General features: G+C 42.7%; 1 long non-coding RNA gene across 2 annotated transcripts in view; it reads left to right on the top strand.

The window, feature by feature from the left end:
* Nucleotides 1-14,757, top strand: part of LOC149124321 (uncharacterized) — a 59,637-nt gene that overhangs the window by 20,036 nt on the left and 24,844 nt on the right. For both annotated transcript variants that reach the window (XR_016214233.1, XR_016214234.1), the window contains exon 2: nt 12,906-13,020. This is a non-coding gene — a long non-coding RNA (uncharacterized LOC149124321). The remainder of the gene's footprint in view (nt 1-12,905; nt 13,021-14,757) is intronic.

Below are 14,757 nucleotides of genomic sequence, written 5' to 3'. Positions count from 1 at the left end.
CAACATTAATTTAATGTTTGGTCTTCAACCATATGACTCAGGCTGAAAGCAAACTTTGTGACATCTCAATCAAAGGGTTGGGGAGGGGAGGAATTTTGGAAATGTTTTTGTACAGTTTCACTACCATCCCAGGAGGGGGTTGGGGATAATAGATTTTCTGCTCCCAAAGTGAGTATATTGTCAGCCATCCCTAATGATGTACCCACTAAGTGTTAGCTAATGGAAGGTGACATGTGAGGCAGATCATCAGATATCTTTGAATCCCCAAAACTTTCCCCTGTGACTGAAATGTGGCTTATTTGTCTTTTTTAAATTATGAAGCATTTGGACTGATAATAAAGTTAGTTAGCATTTTCTGACGGCGATAATTGAAGATTCAGGCTTGAGTTGAGTCCACACCAGTGGCGGACAGTGAACTAGTGATTGTTTGTGGGAGTGGGTGTGAGTTGGAAGAAGAGAGCATAGAGCCAGCTCAAAACCACACATTTTCAGGCTCCTGGCTTGGGCCTGGCAAGTCCTAACCAGTGAGGCCATTTGGGAAGTGAACAAGTGGATGGCAGATCTCTCTTCGCTCTTTCTCTTTCTCTGTTTCTCTCTCTGTGTGTAACTCTGCCTTTCAAATACTTAAAATAAATCTTCATCTAAAAAATGTGGTTTTTTTTCTTTTCCTCAAGGTTGATGGTTGATATGCAAATAATGAATTGTTGACAATGAGAATAGCTGATCCATGATTAGCCTTTAATAAATACGTATTCATTGGCAGAGTGGGAATTAAATATTTGTTAAATCACTGCATGGTAGTCGCCATCATTTGTCCTATTTTACAAATGAGGAATCAGAAGTTTGAGAGGCTAAGTGACCATCAAATTAAAATCAGTTTCTAAAGAGCTTTGAGTCTAGGTAAGAGCTTTGATTTATCCCAGGAAGGGTTTGTAGAGCTCCCTATTATTACTCTTCTTGATTTCGCTTGGCCTTCGGAGGCCTGGCATCAAGCTGCTGAAGCTGATGACTCATTCCCTCTCAGGAATAATGACTAACAAACAATTAGGAAGAATTGATTAACATGCCAGAGCCCTTGGATAAAAGATAACCAAGTACAGATTAGCATTTTTCGCTGCTCTGTGGCCCGAGTTTCACTTCCTTCTTTATCCCCTGCAGAAAGAGACAAAAGCTTTCTCTAGGCAGGATTATAAAGCAGGGTCTTTCTTTCTTTCTTTTTTTTTTATTTGAAAGGCAGAGTTACCACAGGAGAGGGAAGAGGCAGAGATCTTTTATCCCCTGGTTCATCACTCCAAACGGCTGCAGCAGCTGAAGCCAGGAGCTTCATCTGGGTCTTCCACTTGGACCAACCTCCACTGCCTTCCAAGGTGCATTATCAGGGGGCGGGATGGGAAGTGGAGCAGTCAGGACTGGAACCGGCACTCATATAGGATGCTGTCGGTGCAGGCAGTGGCTTAACCCTCTGTGCCACAACGCCAACCACAGCCAGGTATTTTTGTAGCTTGATGATCCCAGCAACTGAGCTCCCTTTCTTTAAATCTCATCTTGCAAAGACACAGGCTGAGTGTTCTTGGTTGTAGAAATAGCTGCCTTCTGCAAAGGCTCCATGATGCCTTGTCTGCATCTTGTCACCTGCCAAGAAACTGCACTCTGACAAAGTCCCCTGTAGAATCATTTCACAGCAGAGTACTGAAGAGCCCTTAGGACTCTCTTACTGTGTGCAGGAGCCCAGGAAAAGGAAAGTAAATGCAAATCTGAAGACCTTCATAGTCAGAAGGTTGTACAACGTGGATGTGTCCGTTGGCTGTTTATATATTTTGGCTAGTCCCTAAAGTGATATCAATAAGCTTCATATACACACCTTGTAGACTTACCAGTATTGCAGAAACTAACACTGAACATTAATTTCTATTGAGAATATTTTTATTTAGTGATTACGATATCCCAGATCCTCCTAAGTTCTTTATCATAATTAATGAACTCGGAAAATACTGGACTGTTCTTCCACTGCTGGTGAATGTCCAGCTTGGTAGCTTTTCCCAAGCTAAACAGTTAACAGTTGTGCCTCTTATGACCCAAAAATTCTACTCCTCAGTTTATATAAACAAAGATGCATTCATGTGGCTACTGCAAAAATATGTTCTAGATTGTTCACAGAAGCATTGTTAGTAATAGCACCCACATAGGAGCTACTCAAATGCCATCAATTTTTAAATGTGTGAGTGAAACGTGATATTGTGGTTGGTTCACAATGGAACACTGTGCAATGAAAAGGAACAAGAGTATTTCACATATGGAATATTCAACCAATAAGGTCAGATATAAGAGCATACTATATGATTCCATTTTTATAGTTAAAGACAGGTAAAAATACTGTGTTAGGCAAGAGATAGTACTTAGCCATAGGGGATAGTGTAGGAGGTAGAATTTTAAGATGGCATAAAATTCCTGCACCATAATGTGACTCCCTTGTATAACCCCTGCCCCGTGAGTATCTGTGGAATCTGACTTGATGGGCTGTCACTCTATAATTAAGGTCCCTAACTGCCCAGGCAGTTGGTGGGCATCACTTAATCAGGTGCGTTCATAAACGAGCAGTTGGAGGTCAGAGAAAGCTCCTTCTGGTTGGAAGGAAGGAACAGCCCTAAACTGCCTGTGTGGGCCACTGGCAAGCAACTGTAGATGGCCTGAAGAAGCAGAAACTGGTCCTCGATCTGCAGCTAGCAAGAAAATGGGGTCTTAGTTACACAGCCACCCAGAACTGAATTCTGCCAGCAAGTTGAATGGGTTCAAGTCCTAGATGGGAGCACCAGGCTGACCCTTAGAATGCCACCATGTGAGATCCAAGCAGAGGATCCATTGAAGTGGACAGATCATCTATGTGCTGTCTCCAGACCCACAAAGACTGAGGCATTAAATCTGTGCTGTGTAAGCTACTGAGTTGGGAGAGTGGGCTCCATAGTCATAAAAAACTAACACACGTGGTGGGGACTGGCAGGGGCGCTGGGCACTTGGAGCATTCTTTCTTCTGGTCTACATGGCAGTTTATCTGAGTGTATTTAATTTGTAAATATTCATCGTGCTATACATCTAGACTACACGCAGAGAAAAGCATACCTGCCCTTCTTCAGAAAAAGCTGTTTAAAAGTCAACCTTTTGAAGTAGGTTATATATTATGATCTCTCTAGTCGAAGGCGGGGAAGCTCCAAGGCCCTCAAATGTGGTTCCACCTGAATCCTCTGTGCTGTGGGTGGTGCTAGATTTGGTGAAATAATGAAGAAAAGAATGAGGACTAGCCATTGAGCAGGAATCAGACCTTAGAGATGAATTTGTTTTGATGACTTAGGAAACCCTGATTGTGTCCATCATTCTCGAGTAGAGCAGGAAGTGACCTCCTCTGCTTGTCTCCTTGCTCCTCCTCCTCCTCCTCCCCCCGTGGACCAGCCACACTTGTATCTGCTAAGGATTCTCACTGTTGATCTCCCTGGTCCACAACTGAGAATGAAAGTAGAGTTCATTCAAGATGCACGTGTACCAAAAATGGGGCCCATGAGACCAGCATTTATTTTAAAACAAAACAAAGTAAATCAAAAGAAATAAAAATTAAAAACCACTAAAAAAGTCTTTTAAAGATTACCAATACATCACACAATTACTCGTACAGATTCAAACAATTTCAGAAATTAAAAACATCCAAAGTCACCACTGGTAACTCTTGAGCATGTCTTACCTTTTTTTTTTTAATGATCTATTCATATGGAGCAAAAACAAACAAGCAAAGAAAAAAAACCACAACCACTAAAGGTGGGTGTTTCACCTAGCAGTTAAGATGCCGACATTCCATATTGGAGTACTTAGGTTCTCGTCCTGGCTCCACTGTGTACTCCAGCTTCTTGCTAATACAGACACTGGGAGGCCACAGTGATGGCTCAAGTAGTCGAACCTCTGATTTCCATGTTAGAGACTAGAGTTTCCATGCTCCCAGTGTTGTGGGCACTGGGGGAGTGAATCAGTGGGTAGGATTCTCTATCTTTGAAATAAATAAATAAATTTTTAAAAGGAATGTAAATGCCTTTGCTGGTTTATACTGGTTATATTTAAAATGGTACTTTGGGGAACATGCTGAGTTAAAAATATATTATTGGAATTGCTAAAATCTACAAAATTTTACTTGTAGGTCATGTAACATTTTTGTTAGGTAGGGTAATCTGATGTGTTGCAGGTTCTTCGCAAAAAGATGTCCACAAAGCAAAAAACTGGAGCTTACATTTCAGGGTATCATAAGTTGTTTTTAAATTTTTTTTCTGATTTTGAATATATTATGATATAATAATAAAATCAGAAATATAGAAGAACATAAATTAGGAAGCAAAACTCATTTGAGTCAACATTTTCATTAACATTGTGACTGATAAACCTATAAACTATATATAACTTATGTAAGTACATATACCATGTATATAGTCTGCTCCATATTTTTTTTCTGAATCTGTCATTGACTTCTTTCCCTAATAATGTATAGGTAGATACCTTACTATATAAATGCATCTTAAATTACTTATCTATTTATTATATTTGATAGGCAAAGAGAGAGAGAGAGTTCACATCAACTGGTTCTATGCCCAAATGCCTGCAACAGCCAGGACTGGGCCAGGCCTAAGCCAGGAACCTGGAACCAGACCCCAAATGGGGTTTCCCACATGGATGGCAGGGACCCAACTACTTGGGCCATTGCCTGCTGCTTCCCAAGGTCATATTAATGAAAAGCTGGAATTGGAAGCAGAGCCAAGACTCAAACCTAGGTACTCCATAGGGGACATAAGTGTCCTAGTGGCATCTTAACCTCTACATCAAACACCTGCTCACATAAATATACTTTAATTTATTTATCCCATCTAATCCTGATTTAGATTGCAGTTTTTTTTCTTTTCTTATGAAAATTCCACTGCTGTCAGTGACCTCATGCACACATCTCCTGGTCCTTGCCTCATTATTTTTTTAGAATTCACTCCTAGAAATAGGATTCTTGGGCCAGATAGCAGAGCTGCAAAATTATAGATTGATATAGTTCCATTTTGGTTAGGTTTTTGTTTTACTTTTTTTAAAAAATTTATATGATAGGTAGAGTTATAGACAGAGAGAGAGAGACAGAGAGACAGAGAGAAAGGTCTTCCTTCCATTGGTTCACCCCCTAAATGGCCGCTATGGCCGGCGCTGCGCTGATCTGAAGCCAGGCGCCAGGTGTTCCTTCCTGGTCTCCCATGCGGGTGCAGGGGCCCCAGCACTTGGGTCATCCTCCACTGCACTCCCTGGCCACAGCAGAGAGCTGGACTGGAAGAGGAGCAACCGGGACTAGAACCCAGCACCCATATGGGATGCCGGCGCCGCAGGTAGAGGATTAACCAAGTGAGCTATGGCACTGGCCCAGGTTTTTGTTTTACTGTCAACAGTAAGCCCCCAGCTGTCGGGACCCTTTACTTGTAGTATGACTTACTCCATATGGTTATGGGTAGGATTATCCCCTGTACCCCTCCACCACCTCCTGTTAGTTTTTTGACAAGTTGAGACTGAAAGATAATTCAGGGTTTTATCTTCCAGAAAAGAAGCTGGGTATCCCTAAGGAAAAATCAAATTAAAGTAATCAGGGGCCTCTATAATTCTTGAACCAAACCATCAGCAGAGCACTGTCCAGCTTACGACCGGCTACTGCGGGCTCAATTGCTCTTGTCAGCTCCACTCAGCGTTGAGCAGAGTGATGGGGCCCCACATGGTTCTCGAATGTAGTCTAAGGGAAGGCAGACATATCTTACAAACGGACTCTGAGTAAGGCTTGTACTGACATTGGCTGGTTTGCTGAAGTCCCTTAACCAGGATCAGACAAAGCAGCATTGGTCAAAGGATCCCGTGACTGTTGTCACCGTCGTTCAACCTGCAGTTGTTAAAAGAGTACAACAGACATCTCCTTGAAATGTGGACTTGGTATCCTACCTCTTTGCCAAGTGTTTGGAGCTTGGTATCTAAGCTAGAAATGTTATTTTTTAAAAAGATTTATTTATTTATTTGAAAATCAGAGTTACAAAGAGAGAGGAGAAGCAGAGAGAAAGAAAGAGGTCTTCCATCCGATGGTTCACTCCCCAGTTGGCCGCAATGGCCAGAGCTGCAGCGATCTGAAGCCAGGAGCCAGAAGCTTCTTCTGGGTCTCCCACATGGGTGAAGGGCCCCAAGGAGTTGGGCCGTCTTCTTACTGCTTTCCCAGGCCACAGCAGAGAGCTGGATTGGAAGTGGAGCAGCCAGGTCTCGAACCGGCGCTAGTATGAGATGCCAGCACTTTAGGCCAGGGCGTTAACCTGCTGCGCCACAGTGCCAGCCCCCTAGAAATGTTATTTTATGAGTTAGCTTTGAAGAGACAGTAAATGTCAATGAGCCCAGCTATAGTGCTGGTAGGATCAGGACCGCTGTGTGACTGTCAGTTATAACCCATCCTGGAAATGTGTTTCAGTCCTACCAGGGACCAACGTGGGGGTTTCAAGCCACAAGAGTAATACTCTGTTTGATACTCCTTTTTTGCTTTTTTAAAGATATTTAATGTCACTTGAAAGGCCAGCCAGAGAGACAGAGATCTCCAGTACATTCAATCACAGTCTTTTGTGTGAGCTACTGTGAAAAGTAATTTCCTGTTTAATAGTAATTATAGTTTCTGCACTGAGGAGGAAGCATATTTGATAAGGAAAGATTATTGGTAAAACAAAATTGCATTTAAAGTGGCAGGCTGCCCGTGCTTCCGAATAATTTGTATTAGAAGATGAATAAATGCTTTATTTGAAAAACATGGCTAATTGGGATTGTTTTGTTGCATAAGAATTTATTTTTAAGAAAAGAGGAATTTCTCTGTTGAAAAAGAAAAATCGCACATAAAACAAACATATCAGACCTTTTGAATGCTGATCACAGGTTAGTGCAGCAGCGGTTAGTGTAGAGGTTAAGATGCTTGCATCTCACATCAGAGGGCCTGGGTTTGAATTCCTGCTCTGCTCCCAATTCCATCTTCCCACCAATGTGGACCTTGGGAGGCAACAGTGATGGTTCAAGTGATGGGGTTGATGTCACCCATTTGGAAGACCTGTATTGAGTTCCTGGCTTTCTGTTTTGGTCTGGTTGTGGTTCCAGTTGTTGTGTGCATTTGGAAAGTGAATGAGAGCTCTCTGTCTTTCTGCCTTTCAAATAAATAAATAAAATTTTCAAAAGCAATGTTTCAGGTACATGATTGATTGACTCGTGTATTGCCTTGGCAAGGTCTCTTTCCCCTCCTGTGTTTCAGTTTTGTTGCCTTAAAAGTAATTGGATTGGGGTGGCACTGTGGCGTAGCGGGCTAAACTCAGCCTGTAGCGCTGGCTTCTCTGGTGGGCATTGGTTCAAATCCTGGCAGCTCCTCCTCTAATTCAGTTCTCTGCGTATGGCCTGGGAAAGCAGTGGAAGATGGCCCAAAAGCTTGAGACCCTGCACCCTGCACCCATTGTGAGGACCCAGAAGAAGCTCCTGCCTCCTGGCTTTGGATTGGCCCAGCTCCGCCCATTTCAGCCATTTAGGGAGTGAACCAGTGGATGGAAGACGTTTCTCTCTGTCTTTCCCTCTCTGTAACTCTGACTCTCGAATAAATAAATATTTCTTTAAAGTAATTAGATTGGACTACTCTGTCCTGCATGTTAATTTCTGCTTTCTAGAGGTTGCTTAGATCCTTAGGTTGAGAAGTACAGCAGGGCCTCAAGCAAGCTTAATGGGAAATAATTGATCAATTAGTAATGTCTGCTCTGAGCAGAGGGAGAAGGAGAGATCAAGTAAATTCCATTTGTTTGCAATTTCCTGAGCTGGAAGTTCTCTGAGGACATGGACTGTTTTAAATATTTCATCTGAAAACATTTATAAAAGGGTTTTATTATAGGATAAAACTGAAGAGAAGTAGACTGATCTCTAGATTTTCTCTGGCTGTGTTGGAGTCTTTTAACAGCTTGAAATACACATGTGTTTTTGTGTTCTTGATAGCAACATGCAGGACAAACTCTGAAGAGAAGAAAAATGTGCTTGGATTTCAGAGAAATTTAGTGTGAGATATCTGATAGGTGGAAAATGATTTATGAAATGAATCCTCTGTTTTGTTAGAATATAGATTGTTGTTCCATTCAGGGCTCTTTATATGAAACAGATGCCCAGTCTATAAATCAGGCACCCTGCAGTAAGGAAGACGGCGTTTTTTTATAAATTATTGTGGGTTGGGGAAGTTGAAGCGTGGATGAACAAATTGTTACCGGTTTCTTGGCGTGCCATTTTATCAGCCATCTCTGTGCGAGGATCTTGTCCCCATTTCTGTTAAGGGAACTGATAATGGGGAAAGAGTTGAAAGTTCCCCCGAGAAATTCGGGCTTTGACCTAACAAGTCTCCCTCCTCAGGTTTAACACAACCAGAGTAGATAAGTGGATTTTTCCAGCTTTGTGGAGAAAGCGCTGTTTGGATCTCAGTTGCAAATCTAACTCCCCCAAAGGAAACTGGATTAAAGCAGTTCAGGGAAGGAATACATGTACCGTTAGTGTGGGCGTGGATTGCTCCCTTTTCTGTCTGAGTTCTCACTAGGGGGCTGTGTTTTCTCCTTATCTTTTCCCCCCCTTTTTAATATTTATTTATTTGAAAGGCAAAGTTACAGACTGAAAGGGAGAGAGAGAGAGAGAGAGAGGGAGATCTTCCAAGTGCCGGTTCACTCCCCAAATAGCTGCAGTGGCAGAGGCTATGCCAGGACTGTGGCAGGTGGGTGACCTGGATGAAGCTCCTGGCTCCTGGCTTCAGCCTGGTTTAGCCCTGGATTTGTGGTATTCTAGAGAGTGAACCAGTGGTTGGAAGATCTCGCTCTCCTTTAACTCCATGTTTCAAATAAATAAATATGTATTTTTTTAAAAAAGAATTTCATAGCTTTCATATAATTCTTTGATTGTTAAATAGTTTGTTTTTTCTAAAAAGTGAATTGGGGAACTTTTTGTTACTATTTTTATTTATTTGAAAGGCAGAGAGAGAGAGAGAGAGAAAGCAAGAGAGAGGGATCAATCTTCTATCTACTAGTCCACTCTGCAAAGTGACTACAGCAGCCAGGTCTTGGCCAAACCCAAGCCAGGGAACTAGGAACTCAATCCAGGTCTCCCATGTGGGTTTCAGGCACTCAAACACTGGGTCATCACTTGCTGCCTCGCAGGGTGCACATTAGTAGGAAGCTGGAATTGGAAGCAGAGCCAAGACTCAAATTCAGCCACTCAATTATAGTATGTGGGTATCCCATGTGGTATGGATTGCCCATAGGCAATCACCTAATGATTATTCTCTCCACAACTGAAAATAATCTGTTCATTCATTTATTCGTTGGTCAAATAAAAAGTATTCATCTAACTCTCTGATTGAATGTAAGACACATGGCTGGCCTCCCAAGTTACAGTGCTACATAAGACAGGGCCACTCTTCAAGGTTTACAATCCATAAATACAATCTAAATGACAGATCATTGAAATCTGAGTTCTAACTGATTTCAGAAGTCCTTTATTTTAGGATATGCTAAACATTTGAGTTTGGTTTTTATTTTATTTGGGTTGGCAATATGTTCACATGGTTCAACAATAGAAATTAAATCAGAAGAAGTCTTATTCTAACTTCTCACACCACCTACCTACTGTATTTCCCACCATTTGGCCTCCTATATACAACTATTCTTTTTAATCTCTTGTGCACTCTTGTGTTTATTTTTGTGTGAGTGAAGCTATATTCTTACTTGCCCCCATTTATATTGAAATGAGGATACGGGGCATTGTTTGATACCAAGCCTTTTTCACATAGATGTTTTCCTGAGATAACTCCACAGGCTCTTCATTCTCCTTCCCTGGCTCTGTGATGTTGTGCAGAGGTGCCATGGTTTCTTTGCCCACTGGCGTCTGGGTAGACAGGTATTTCCAGCTCATGCACCCACTCTGCAGTTGGCTAGAGGGTGCATCTGTCACTTCACTTAGTGCTGGTTTAAGTACTCACATAGCTGTAAAACCTATTCCCAGGAGTGAAATTGCTGAGTAAAAAGTAAATGCATTTGTAATTTTGTTAGCGATTGCCAATTAGTTCCCCAAAGGGCTATCCCATTTTACACTCTTGCCAGCAATGTATGAGAGTGCCTAATTCTGCTATATATTACAAAATGTGCTGTAAAATTTTGGGATTGGATTTTTGCCAAGTTAATAGGTGAAAAGTGATATCCCTATTCAGTTTTGACTTGTATTTTTCTTTTTATAAGCAAAGTTGAACATCTTTTTATATGGGTAAGAGCAATTTTGTATTTTTCTGTGACATGCTGGTGTTTCTCATTCGTATGTCTATTGCTTTGTTGATCTTTTTTTCCTACACAATTTCTAGAAGATAAACTTACTCTTCATAAACATTTATTATAAGGAACTTAGCTACATTCTTTTTATGTGTATACTCGTTTAGTCCTTACAGCAAGCCTGGAAGTTGGGTACTATCGACGCATTTTTAAAATGAGGAGGGGCAGGCATTTGTGCTAGTGGTCATAAAATCAGCTGGGATGCCTGCATCCCATATTGGAGAACCTGGTTTGAGTTCCAGCTCTGCTCCCAGTTCCAGCTGTGCTACTGGAGACCCTGAGAGGCAGCAGGTGATGGCTCAAGTAACTGGGTCCTGCCACCCTCATGGTTCCCAGCTCCCAGCTTCAGCCTGGCCCAGCCCTGGCAGTTGTAGGCAGATGGTAGCTTTCTCTTTCTCTCTCAAATAAATAAAGTAGTAAATAAAAAGTTTTTTTTTTTTTTTGAGCTGGCATTGCGCCATATGGGTTAAGCCACTGTCTGCAATGCCAGCATCCCATATGGCTGCTGGTTCAAGTCCAAGCTGCTCCGCTTCAGATCCAGCTCCCTGCTATGCACCTGGGAAAGCAACAACAGATGGTCCAAGTGTGTGGGTCCCTATTACCCCTTGTGGGAGACCCAGATGGAGCTCCTGGCTCCTGGCCTGCCCAGCCCCGGCCATTAAAACCACTTGGGGAGTGAACCAGCAGATGGAAAATCTCTCCTCTTTCTTTCTCTCTCTCTGTAACTCTGCCTTTCAAATATATAAAATAAATCTTTTTTTTTTAAAAAAGGTTTTTATAAAAATGAATAAACTGAAGTTCAAAATATCTCCATAACTGACTGCAGGGCACACAGCCAGGAAGAGGCAAAAGTGATCTTCAGATCCAAGTTGGTCTTACTACTGAAGTCGCTCCTCTTATTCATCCAGTATTGCTGTTTTTCTTAGGAGGAGGCCAGTGTCAACTCATTCACACTGATGTTCGTTTCTCAAACACACAAGGTGGTGGAGGAACGTGGCACCGGTTCAGGCTGGGTGATGTGAAAGCCTAGCTGACATGAAAGCCCGCCATGCCATATGGTGACTGAGCCCCAAGAATGTTGGTGTTACCCGCAGGAAGGCCTCATGGCAGTGTGGCTGAAGGCAGACATGACAAGTGGCTTAAATTACACAGCAGAGGGCTCATACCAACTCAGGCATCCCAAAGTGCATGTGACCATCGTGGATCAAGTATGCTTCTCCTAGGCCGGCCTCCCACTGGGGACCTGGAACCTGTTTAAATGTGGTAGCTGCTTCTGCCCCTGCTGCCATGGAGGAGGTCCCAGGGGAAACAGTTCTGGGTGGTGTCTGAAATCCCTTGCCAAATTATTTCTCAGTTTGGCCCAGCACCTGGAGGCTCAGGTAATTTCCCTTCTAATGTGTCCTCTCTGCCTCAAGCTGCTGGCACTGTAGGTGAAAAATTGAAGTGGCCTCCAAAGTGCAAAATAGAAAACTGTGGTTCGTTTATGGCATTTGGCAAATTTGCAAGATTTGACGCGAGTGCATTACTAAATGATTAAGCCCCAGGTTCTCCTCTCCGGGAGTAAGTGTAGGCGAGTGTTATATTACTCCTGAATAATGCAATCACTACAGTTTTCTGCCAGTTCAAAAATAAAGCCCAGGTGCCCCTTTTCACCTTAGTTACCCATTGCAGTGTAAAAACCATCATCCTTACAGCCAATCTCTCCATTTTCCTTCAGTGAAGATTATTGTGATTCAGTGCGCTTTGAATCTGGTGGGTTGTAACACACTTGACGCTACAGTCATGTTTGCCAACAAGGTGGTGGGCACGTAGGAGGGTGTAAGCTTACACAATCCCGGAAGAGTCCCATGGTGTAGATTCACAGGTGGCCAGCAGAAGACATTGATCCCTCATGCATAAGAGGGGAGTCGAAATGCATTGGATTTGCTGAGCGACTGATTAACCTACACTGTTGCTACTTTAGTCTCTGTTCTATTGACTTTCATTCATCAAATTCGGATTTCTTCTAAACTTCCAATTTGACATTTGAGTGCAGCAATGATCTCAGAAGGGAGTAATTGTGCTGGGTTCTGTTAAGCTGGCCTCTGAATGGGAAAAACATGAATAGTAGCTTAGACACGAGAAGCTGGTGTGGTGTGGTGCCCAGGCTCGATGGCCCCTCTGAGTCTCCTGCTGGAATGCTAGTGTCCGCTGTGAATGCCGCTGTCCACAGCAGTTGAGCCGTGAGAAAGTTCAGGGCAGAACGAAGAAGGCACAAGAGGTTTCCATAGTGAACCTGCAGTTCCCTACGGCGTCATCCATCAGAGAAACCTCGCCACTAACTGCAGTCATCTTGTGTCTTTGTTTACTTGTTTATTGTTTGTTTCCTCCCCAGAGACTGTAAGCTTCAGGAGTACTGGGACTTTCTGACTCGTCATTATCAAACCTGATATGATGGCTGGGCTGTTGTAGACACATTCAATATCTTCACAGTGAACTCCATCTCTCTCTCTCAATGTCTTTCAGATAAGTAAAAAAAGTGGAACAACAACAACCAAAAAAAAAAAAAAAAAAAAAATCTCAGTACCTGGCACTAACTCTTCAATGATGACCAGAATGAATCAGTTTTGATTAGTGCCAGGTAAGAGTTGACAATGATCACATGACAAGGAATATGTAAAGCGTTCTACTTCCTGTACCTCATTTTCTCCTTCTCTGGTTTGGATGTCATTTAAATGTGTCCCCTGGAGTTTCAGGTGCTGGAAGCTTGTTCCCCATTGTGATGGTGATAAGAGGGAGTAGGACTTTAAGAGATAGGGACCAGTCGGGGCACTGTTAGGAAAATGGTGCAGTTTTATCTATGGCACAATCTACACTGATTCCATCCTAGGCTCTAGCCACCCCCCACACCATTGCTGGAAGCCAGGTGGCCCCATGGCCCAACCACCGGTGTCAAGCTCCACCCCCATCCTAATGGGGTTCGCTGCTCCTGCTTTCCTGCCCGCCCTCTGGCAAAGTTTTAAAAGGACCTATTCCTGAACACATGGCTCTCTCTTTCTCTTTTTGCTCTCTCTTGGCTTGCTTCCTTCTCTCCTCTCCCTCTCTCTCGGCTCCTCTCGCTCCTCTCTCCTGCTCGCTCTCTCTTCTTATGGGACTCTTGTTAGTTTTTCAGAGAGCAATGTTGTATAAGACCAAGGCCGGCCCCTCCCTGTCTCCCTGGCTTCCTGTCTCACCATATGATCTCTTTCCTGCATGTACTCCCACCATGTGACACTATCTGCCATGAGGTTCTCATCAGAGCTTAACTCATGCTGATACTGTAACCTGGAACTTTTAAAACTGTGACCTAAACAAACTTGCTTTCTTTATAAAGTGCCTTGCCTCAGGTGTTTTGTTAAAGTAAGAGAAAACAGATTAGTGCATTCCTCCAACCCAAGGACAAAAAGTAGTCATAGTCCAGAATTCATGATAGGGAAATTGGATCTCATAGAAGTTAAATAATGTGTCCCAGGTTGATACCACTGGAAAATGATAGTCAGGACTTGAAGCAGGAATATAAGATTTTAAAACTGTTTGTCTTAAACACCAGTTGCATTGCCCACAGAGAAGACTGTTAAACTGTGTGGATGGGGTGAAATGATTTAAGGATACCTGGACTAATTGGATTAAAAGTTGGTTGAGGTGCAATAGATCAGCCTCTAATACATGTATAGCAAAGAGATGCAGGATCACTTTGTGAAAGAGTTAACCATTTTGCATTGACTTGACAGTGAATCTGAACTTCTTCAGTTACTTCGTTATGATTAATGACAGGCATTCAACTTAAACTCAAGAGAAAGTTAATGAAGTAAAACCTGAAAGTTAGCAAAAGGAGGTGGAAAAGTCTAGCTGATACTTAAAAACTCAAAATTTTTCTTTCAGAGTTTGAAATCACATTTCTTTATGAAGACTTAAGTTTCCAACTTTTTTTGGTTAAGATTTTTTTTTTTTTTTAATATCGTGCAGCTGAAACTCAAGACTGTAACAAAGGTTTTAACAATTATAATGATTTAATGGGGCTGGCGCTATAGCACAGTGGGTTAACGGCCTGGCTTGAAGCACCAGCATCCCATATGGGCACTGGTTCTAGTCCCAGCTGCTCTTCTTCTGATCCAGCTCTCTGCTATGGCCTGGGAAAGCAGTAGAAGATGGCCCAAGTCCTTGGGCCCCTGCACCCACGTGGGAGACCCAGAAGCTCTTGGCTCCTGGCTTCAGATTGGCACAGCTCCGGCCATTGTGGCCAATTGGGGAGTGACCCAGCGGATATAACACATCTCTCTCTCTCTCTCTGCCTCTCCTTCTCTCTGTGTAACTCTGACTTTCAAATAAATAAATAAAT

The sequence above is a fragment of the Oryctolagus cuniculus genome, chromosome 10 (genome assembly GCF_051225735.1).
Source record: "Oryctolagus cuniculus isolate XC-2025 breed Fujian yellow rabbit chromosome 10, ASM5122573v1, whole genome shotgun sequence".
NCBI lineage: Eukaryota > Metazoa > Chordata > Mammalia > Lagomorpha > Leporidae > Oryctolagus > Oryctolagus cuniculus.
Note: the sequence above shows the minus strand (reverse complement) of the source record. Positions and strands in the feature narration are given on the sequence as shown.